Source organism: Pygocentrus nattereri, chromosome 27, assembly GCF_015220715.1.
Source record: "Pygocentrus nattereri isolate fPygNat1 chromosome 27, fPygNat1.pri, whole genome shotgun sequence".
NCBI classification, from domain to species: Eukaryota; Metazoa; Chordata; class Actinopteri; order Characiformes; family Serrasalmidae; genus Pygocentrus; species Pygocentrus nattereri.
Genome location: NC_051237.1, coordinates 22,446,158 through 22,456,659, shown reverse-complemented (window position 1 = coordinate 22,456,659; position 10,502 = coordinate 22,446,158). Strand labels below are relative to the sequence as shown.

Genomic DNA, 10,502 nt, shown 5'->3' with positions numbered 1-10,502 from the left:
GCGTTAAAAAAAAGGGCCAAGCCCAAAATATAATGGGTTTTACTTATGGAGCTACCCTGCTCAGAATCTGGATTTAAATTCTATAGAGAGCATTTAGTCTTAGATTAAACGCAAACTTGGTTATGTTTTTCAGCTGTTTGAAGCCATTAATGCTGAGTGGACAAATGGTGACCTTTCTTTCTGTGAAAGATTGCAAGTTTGCAAATTTACACACAAAACTTCAACATTTAAAGAGATCAAAGGGAAAAGCTCTCACAGGAACCTACTGCATTGGTTTGATGAATGATCTATTGTTAACACCATTCAGAGGTTTAGAAGATTTTGGACTTGGCCTGTTTTCTTGCCCTGCAGCGTATGCTGTCACGAATCAACCGAATCAGAAAAATGCATTCATTTAGAAGTCTTTCTAAAGGAGTCATTGGATGTAACTGTTGAAGTTAAAGATGTATTCTGGGTCTTTTATGAGCCTTTTTTTGACGAAGAAAACTTACACAGATTTGTCTTTGTGAATGCTTTACTCAAACCATAATGCAACTTGCAAGGCAAATAATCAGCAAGCAGTGCTTCACCATGAAGGAACTGATGTTCTTTTTTTTTTTCATTTTACAAACCTTTACATATGTTTTGGTCTGTCTAAGAAGCTACGCTGTTTAGCATCATAACTGCTGCATAGGCTTTGTATTACTATTTATAACCCTTGAAATAGGGGTTATTGGAGTAATTCTGGGCCTCCTGGAGCTTCCACATATCTTTAGCCAGAATGCCGTTTCTGGACTGGAATATTTTGGCCAGATGGGAGTCCATCGGAGAAGCACTGTATTCTGCACACTTTGGACCCTGCAGACTAGGAGCACATTCTACAGTATAGGAGAAAAAGAAGGTGCCATACTGGAAGACACACATGTCAGTCACTTTTCCACTTCTCAGTTCAAAGGAGCACTCTCCAAGAAGGTCACTGTTCCAGTACGTGTCTTCATCATATACTTTGAAAGAGAGTTTTTTGCTGATGGACAGCTTGACGGGACCAAACTCAAATGATTCTGTCCAACGGGGATTGTTATTATCTGTAATTACAGCAGTGCGCCTGACCGTGTCGCCGTAACTGACCTCTACAGAGCCATCTGTTTCAGTCCAGCGGTCTCCATATAAATCATTGGCGTAGAGTTTGAAAACCTTCAGTGTGGCTAGACCTTTTTCAACAGGGCAGCAGTTGGACAGTACAGTTTGACTTCTTTCACAAACACAGGCACAGCGATCTCTTGCACTATTCTGGTGCCCTATCTTACAGGACCCACAGCAAACCTTTTTTAAGGCGTTGTCACGGATATAATTTTCTACTGCCTTCTGTAGTCCGTTCCTGGCAGGGTGGTTCTTGTTCAACACTGAATGTAGGGGTTGAAGAGTGTATGTCACAACATCTGGGATGGTCTTCAGGGAATCCAGCCACTTGTTTAGAGAATTTGGGTGTGAGTTCCTGGAGAAAAGGAGATCCTCACCATTGATGTTCCCTCCTGCAATCTCTGTCTGTCGCTCATTAAACATTGAGCTGAAATTTTCATCTGTACTCATTTTCTTCTTTAGGGCTTGACAGTGTTTGAACTCTGTACTCAAAGTAACACCATTATGTGTGCCTGATGCTTCCACATCCAAACAGTCTTTGACCGCTGTATCTGTAAGTCCATTCATTGCTGCTTTACAGGTTCTGATGGCTGTTACTGCTTTCATCTTCCCACCTAAGTCCACTCCTGTGGTATAATGTGTGCTAAACATGTCAATTATGCGTTAATAGGAGTCTGAATCATATTCTCGGGGAAGAGACTGCAGAGCCTGAAGAAACTCATGATGCAGTGGGGGTGAAGATACTATTTTGTAGCTGTGAAAGAATTTAGAAGCCATTGATATTTATAATATGTACACAGTGACAGCTATGCAACGTGTTATTTATCTGTTATACCATATAAAATGATTTCACAGCAGAATGGCTCACCTGTAAAAGCTGCATTCAACACCATGCTTGGTAAAGCTGAAATTGTCCTCCTTTGACTTCTTCATACCGAATTGTGCTTCACGGGAATGAGTTCCTCCTACTGAAACTGAACCCGTACACATCACATCGAGCCCCATTTTCCAGTTGTTTGAGATTGAAGAAGTAGAATCGTTCACAAGAGCTTCACTCGAGCCATACATCTTGCTGGAAACCTTCATTGAACACTTTGGGAGTGCTCTCCAGAACACCACAGCAGCTGGTGTCTTCTGCTTTTTGTTGTTCAGGTATGGGTTCTCATACATTTTGCAACTGCCATTCCCAATGTCCCACTTGTCCATGTCGATGACATAAGACCCTTTTCGCTCCATCTTCACAACGTCAAAGCCTTCTCCACCGAGGTTGTAGCCGGGAATGAAGCCAGCATTGTTGCAGTCTTCTGGACCACCCAGTTCTGGTTGTTCTTCAGCATTGACCAAGGAGAAAAGAGAACACCAAATCCAACAGCTGAGAAGGTAACGACTCATCCACCCCATTCTGTGAGACAATAGAAGAAATCCTTTAGTCTTTCCTTAAATAATCAATGGGGAAAAATACCTATTAAATACGGCAAACTACTTGTGGTCTATGAAGCAGCTCACAGTATATATACACATAGCATTCAATTATTAATATGCAGTTTACAAAGGTAATCGTTTCAGTGAATCCCATCAGAACTTACTTGTGTCTCATATATATTTGAGATGGCTCTGAGATGTGAGGTGTACCAAGCCATATACCACACGTTAAATACTAGTGGATGCAGGAGGGGCTTTCTGTGTTGTCTTAATATAGGTATCTTTGATCAGGTACCTGCTATGCATTGGTTCTTCAACTGGTGACAAAAAGACTGATGACTTAATCTTAAAGGAGCCCAATGTAAAATACTTTCTTAAAAAAGTAATATATCTGACAAGTAACTGGAATCAGTTTATCTCTCCACACTTCTTACAATTAGCTTTTTTTTTAAGTTTATTCGCTCCTTGTTCTGTCAAAGAAAGTCTTTTTGCACTTTTCAGCAAAAGAACCGAGATCTTTTTTGGCTTGGTTCGTAAATGTTCAGTTGCATGTTCTCTTTCTACAGAGCCAGGTGAAAATAAATATATAAATACAATCAACAATCTCCTAAACTTTAGACAGTTGGGAATGTAATGTAAATAAAATGTAAATAAAAACAAAATGTAGTGATGTGCAAATCATTTAAACCCTGTATTTCATTGAAAACAGTTCAAAGACAACAAATCAAATGTTGAATAAAATGAACATTTTGAAAATATATATATATATTTTTTTTAAGATATGCCCATTTTTAATTTAATGCCAATAAAACATTCCGAAAAAGGTGGGATGGGGGCAGTTGTGGGCTGGAGGTTATTGAACCAACCTTGTGACTGGAAGGCCGCCAGTTCGATCCTCTTGGCTGGATAGGGCTGCCCTCCGGGTAAGTGTGCTCATTGCCTCTGTGTGTGTGTGTGTGTGTGTGTGTGTGTGTGTGTGTGTGTGTGTGGGTGGGTGGGTGGGTTCACTCACTCACTAGTGTGTATATATATGTGGGTTAAATGTGGAGGTCTAATTCCTCTGTGTGCAAACACAGTTGGCTAATGGTTCTGATGTACTGCTGTGTTTCAAAACCTTTTAAGATCTGTAAGTGTTTGGGAACTGAGGAGACACTGCTGTAGTTTTGAAAATGAAACGTTTTCCCGTTCTTGCTTGATATAGGATTTCAGCTGCTCATCAGTTTGGGGTGTCCTTTATCATATTTTTCATTTCATAATGCACAGAATGTTTTTAGTGGTGACGGGTCTGGACTGCAAGCAGGTCAGTTTAGCACCCAGACTCTTGTAATAGTGAGCAATGCTGTTGTAATACATGCAGAATGTGGTTTGACATAATTTTACTGAAATAATCAAGGCCTTCCTTGAAAAAGACGTCATCTGGATGGCAGCATATGTTGCTGTGTGTTACGTGTTGGGCCTGGAAAGGGGGGGGGGCTTTTCTCTCTTTCTCGCTTCTATGTCTCCTCCCTCGTTTGCTCCCTATCTCCGTTACAGGATCTCCAGGAGGAGTGTAGGTCTGCAGAGTCGATCTCCAGGAGGGGTTTACGTCTGCAGAGTCGATCTCCAGGAGGGGTTTAGGTCTGCAGAGTCAATCTCCAGGACTGCGATTCTGACAGTGACAATTCTGACTTGTTAAGTTTGCAGATGACACTACCCTGGTCAGTCTCATCTCAAACGTTGATCAGTTCACATACTGTGAGGGAGGAGTTGATATGATATGACTCCCTCCCTGTATGGCTGGTGTCATGGTATGGAGCTAACAACCTGCACCTAAACACAAAAAAACTGTGGAGATGATCATTGATTTCAGAAGGAAACTCCCCCCACTGCTGCTGCTGGAAATGCAGAGCTGCACAGTCAGCAGAACAGAGTCTTACGAATTCCCGGGTGTCACCATTCAGGAGAATTTCAAATGGGACAGACACAGCACTGCAGTTATGAAGAAGGCCCAGCAAGACATTTTGGCTGCCTCAAGCACTACTTGTCCAGTTTTACACTGCCATAATATAGTCCACCATCACCAGTAGTGGTCAGTAACAAACTAAATGTAATTGGTTTCTGAACTTAAGTAGTTTTTGGTGTATCCTTACTGAAGTTTTTCCCATTCTGGGTGATTTTTGCTTTCACTCCACATTTCACTTACATTTCAGAGTCTAATATCTGACTTTTTCCTCCGCTACATTTTGAGAAATCTGTCGTTCCTTTTAGTTTTCCTTTTAGTTTTAGCACAAAATCTCTTGGTGCTGAAGCATTAAGTGTTCCTTTCAGTGGAACTAAGGAGCTGAGCCCAACTGCTGAAAAACAACCCCACACCATAATCCCCCCTCCACCAAACTTTACACTTGGCACATTACAGTCAGACAAGTACTGTCTCCTGGTAACCACCAAACCCAGACTCATCCTTTGGATTGCCAGACGGAGAAGCGTGATTGGTCACTCCAGAGAACACGTCTCCACTGCTCTAGAGTCCAGTGGCGGCGCCTTACACCACTGCATTCCACGCTTTGCACTGCGCTTGGTGATGTAAGGCTTGGATCCAGCTGTTCAGCCATGGAAACCCATTCCATGAAGCTCTCTACGCTGTCCTTGAGTTGATCTGAAGGCCACATGAAGTTTGGAGGTCTGTAGTGATTGAAGAAAGTTGGTGACCTCTGCGCACTATGCCCCTCAGCATCCGCTGACCCCGCTCTGTCATTTTACGCAGCCGACCACTTCGTGGCTGAGTTGCTGTCGGTCCCAATCGCTTCCACTTTGTTATAATCCCACTGACAGTTGACTGTGGAATATTTAGTAGTGAGGAAATTTCACGACTGGACTTGTTACACAGGTGGCATCCGATCACGGTACCACCATCAGCTTCCAGCCTGTTTTCCCTCAGCTATAAATTCATCGCACATGAGAAATGGTTTCTCTGAAAACCCAGGGACACTTTTCCTCCCAGGATCCACAGAGTATGTGGAGGGGCATCAAGTGCATCACGGACCACAAATCCAACGTTGCACAAAGCTCCAAAGACCCATCCCTGCCTGAGGCTCTCAACAAGTTCTTCGCCCGCTTTGAGAATACTGACACCCCCCCCCAGCACCAAACTCACACACTCACCAGGAGAGGAGCCCCTCAGCGTGACACCAGCAGAAGTAAGGAGGACGCTGAGGAGGATCAATCCCCGGAAAGCTGCTGGCCCGGACAACATCCCCGGAAGTGTGCTAAGAGACTGCGCCGACCAGCTCTCGGATGTCCTGGTGGACATCTTTAACGCCTCCCTCATCCAGGCAGCAGTCCCCTCTTGCATGAAGACTGCCACCATCATCCCGGTCCCCAAGAGCTCTGCAGTGACGGGTCTGAATGACTACCGGCCAGTGGCCCTCACGCCGATATTAACAAAGTGCTTTGAAAGACTGGTTCAGACCCACATCAAAGCCACCATCAACGTCACTGTGGATCCACACCAGTATGCATACAGGAGGAATCGATCCACAGAGGATGCCATCTCCTCTGTGGTCCACACTGCCCTCACCCACCTGGAGCAGGATTCCTATGTTCGTATGCTCTTTGTGGACTTCACATCTGCTTTCAACACCATGACTCCTCAGACCCTGATAACAAAACTCTCCTCACTTGGACTGAGCTCTTCCATGTGCAACTGGGTCCTAGACTTCCTGACCAACAGGCCGCAGTCTGTGAGGTTCCACAACATCTCCTCCCCCACCATAACCCTCAGCACTGGCTCCCCTCAGGGCTGTGTGTTGAGCCCCCTCCTGTTTACACTGCTTACATATGACTGCTCACCTATCCATCCAGGCTGTCATATTGTGAAGTTTGCGGACGACACAGCAGTGGTTGGATGCATCACAAACAGAGATGAGTCCAACTACAGGCAGGAGGTGGAACACCTGGAGGGTTGGTGCAGAGAAAACAACCTCTGCATCAACGTAAAGAAGACGAAGGAGATGATTGTGGACTTCAGAAGGGGCCATCATGACCACCTCCCTCTGCACATTGGAGGTTCTGAGGTGGAAGTGGTCGACAGCTACAGGTACTTGGGTGTGCACCTGAGCAGCAACCTCACCTGGAGCAACAACACTTCCACTCTGGTCAGGAAGGCACATCAGCGGCTCTACTTCCTCAGGAGGCTGAGACGAGCTGGACTCGGGAGGGCAGTCCTCACCTCCTTCTACAGATGTGTGGTGGAGAGCGTCGTGTGCTCCAGCATCAACGTGTGGCATGGAAGCTGCTCTGCTGCAGATAGGAAAGCACTGCAGAGGGTGGTGAAGGCTGCACAGAGGATTGTTGGAGTCAGCCTCCCCAGCACCACAGACATTTACACCTCCAGATGCAGGAAAAGGGCTACCTGCATCAGGAAGGATCCCACCCACCCAGCACACGCACTTTTTGTCCCGCTCCCCTCAGGCAGGAGGCTGCGGAGCATCAAGTGCAAAACAACCAGACTCAGAAACAGCTTCATACCAGAAGCTGTAAGGCTCTTAAATTCCAACTGAACACACTGCACTGACACTTACAAGAACAAGTACTGTTACAGACACTGTCACTTTAAACCGCACTGAGACACTTTATCTAGACACTTTATCCACTGCTCTAAGTCAATATCATGCTGCTATAGCAAACTTGCACTCTGGACTTCATATTGCTGCTAACTGCCTACTTTCCTACTCTCCCTCTCTTGTGTACTTTCTATTTATTTATCTATTTTAATAACAGCTCTTGGGTGTAAACTGGACCATGAGATCTTAATTTCGTTCCACCTCATGTACCATGTGATGCGAATGACAATAAAATCTCCTTGAATCCTTGAATTGAATCCTTGAAATATATGTTTTCCCAACTTCTGAAGATCCCCACCCAGAACTCGCTGCCTTAGGATGCTACTGTGCATTTTTTTCTGGGGCCTGGACAACCAAACAAATTACCAGGACTTGGTGCCTTAACACCCTGTCCACCCTACACCCCTTCGTCCTTTCCCTTGTCTGGTGTCGAGTCCATGAGTTGGCATGATGCATTCATACTCTGAGCTGTGTTTTCATGTTTAAATTCATTACAGAGAGTGTTTTAGATGGATGTGATACTGGTACGAAATCACTGAAACAGATATGGATAATATTTAGCCTAATGCTAAAGGGAGTGGTAACTAACTATATTTCTAATCTGTCAAATTCCCTCTGCCCCTTGTTTTGATAATCGGTTTCTTTTTGGTCATTGGAATTTTAAGCTGAAGTTTACTGGTCAGGTTTGTAACCCCCTGAAGGGTGGGGCCTGGGGCAACTGCTTGCCCGCTGGCTCTGCTTAAATGCATTGAGTTGCGGCCGTGTGATTGGCTGATCAGCTATTTGTGTTAACAAGCAATTGAACAGGTGTACCTAATAAAGTGGCTGGTGAGTGTATGTGATATATATCATACATCTTTACGAACATTAACAATAATAAAGGCCTCTCCTACAGAAGTGTGGTGACTGCAGAGAGCTTCTTTGCATGTCCACTTTGCACGGCCACTCCACGGCAGTGTAACCAGTGGTGGGAAACCACAGTATTGTGTTCTGTCTGCCGACTGTTACTAATCTGCTGATTCAGTTGTACTGAAGCAGGCAAGCGTTAAAAAAAAGGGCCAAGCCCAAAATATACTGGGTTTTACTTATGGAGCTACCCTGCTCAGAATCTGGATTTAAATTCTATAGAGAACATTTAGTCTTAGATTAAACGCAAACTTGGTTATGTTTTTCAGCTGTTTGAAGCCATTAATGCTGAGTGGACGAATGGTGACTTTTCTTTCTGTGAAAGATTGCAAGTTTGCAAATTTACACACAAAACTTCAACATTTAAAGAGATCAAAGGGAAAAGCTCTCACAGGAACCTACTGCATTGGTTTGATGAATGATCTATTGTTAACACCATTCAGAGGTTTAGAAGATTTTGGACTTTACCTGTTTTCTTGCCCTGCAGCGTATGCTGTCACGAATCAACCGAATCAGAAAAATGCATTCATTTAGAAGTCTTTCTAAAGGAGTCATTGGATGTAACTGTTGAAGTTAAAGATGTATTCTGTGTTTACATGTTTTTTGAACAATATGTTTATTACAATTTTTCAAAAGTGTTATATACAACTAGACAGGTAAACAACAGAAAAAATTATACATTATGCTTAAAAAAAAGGAATGACAAGAAGATTTAAAATGTGAAAACGCACACAAAAACAAAACAGACAGGGCATACAAACTAAGGCAATGACTTATCTTCACTAGTGCAAATCCAGCATTAACAGAAAAAAAAAATTTAAAAAAAGGAAAGAGGCGGTTAGCCAATCACATTGTTTCAAGGTCTCCCTCAAACTCTTCGAGATGGTCCAAGAATGGCCGCCATATCTTTTAAAATTCTCTGAGATTATTAGACAGATTGTACCTGATTTTCTCCATGTGCAATAGAGATGTGAGCTCAGATAGCCACATCTTGAAAAGGGGCACTGCCTCTGACTTCCAAAGCATTAAAATGAGTCTTTTTGCAACAACCATTCCGTACATTATGGTGTGTTGTACACACTTACTTTGCGGCAACAGAACCATTGAGTACCCAAAAAGTGCCACCTGTGGGTCAGGCTTGAAAACACAATTGTACATCTCAGAGAACCATTGGAATACACTGCACCAAAAGTCATACAGTTTTGGACATGACCAGAAAAGGTGGACTAAGGTACCATCTGCAGACTTGCATCTCTGGCACAAAGGGGAGACAGTTGGATATATTTTATGCAGTTTAGTTTTAGAGTAGTGGAGCCTATGCATGACCTTGAACTGAATAAGGTGATGTCTAGTGTTGATGGAGCAATATTGTATTCTACTGAGACCTTCCCCCCAGACAATATCATCAATCTGGATACTCAACTCTTCTTCCCAGGCACTCTTCAAAGACTGGGTGGCACAGTCCACTTGTTCAGAGAATATTTTAACAAAATTTGAAATCAGGTGTCTTGAATCCGGTGGGCCAAGCAAAAGATTATAAATCTTACTTTCCTCAGGAAGAGTTTCAAAATTATGTATGTTTTGGCGTACATAGTTCCTAACTTGCAAGTACCTGAAGAAATGTGTTGCTTGGAGGGTGAACTTATGTTGCAGTTGAGTAAATGAGGCAAAATGCTTATTAAGGTACAAATCTTTTAAAGCAACTATGCCTTTTAGTTTCCAACTGTGAAAAGTTGCATCAGACAGTGAGGGTGGAAACGCATGATTATGACACACAGGAGCATAAACAGAGGTACCAGGTAGTTCACAACACTTCTTAATTTGCTGCCATATTCTCAAACAGTTGCGAATTATTTGGTTATTCACTTTTAAGTTGAGAAGACTAGGTGTTGAGAAAAGAAGAGGTGGGAGTGAAGTGTTTTTAACACCAGCCTTTTCAATGGCCACCCAGGCTGGAGTTTCTGCTGAGACACCAGGATTGTAACCTTCAACCCAATAAGCAAGAGGTCTAAGGTTTGCTGCCCAGTAATAGTGCTGAAAGCATGGCAGTCCAAATCCACCCTTTTCTCTTGGTTTTTGAAGATGCTTTTTGGATATCCTGTGAGCTTTAAACCCCCATATAAATGGCATGATTATTGAGTCCAACAACTTAAAGAAAGACTTGGTTAAAAAAATTGGAAGATTTTGAAACAGATAAAGAAATCTTGCCAGCGAAACCATCTTTATAGCATTTATACGGCCCACCATTGAAAGGGGAAGAGTGCGCCACCTTCCAATATCTACTTTTAGTTTTTCCACATTTTCACCGAAATTCAATTTAAAAATTAATTTTGGGTCTTTTGGAAGGGTTACTCCAAGGTACTTCAACTTGTCTTTAACTTTAAATGGGAGTCTATGCAAAAATTCTGGTTTGGGATTTTTCCCAAGAGGCATGAACTCACCTTTTTGCCAATT

At 43.1% G+C, this 10,502-nt stretch overlaps 1 pseudogene; it reads right to left on the bottom strand.

Moving 5' to 3' along the window:
* Nucleotides 1–496: 496 nt before the first annotated feature.
* LOC119262580 lies at nucleotides 497–2,520 on the bottom strand (annotated as a pseudogene).
* Between the last annotated feature and the right edge of the window lie 7,982 nt (nucleotides 2,521–10,502).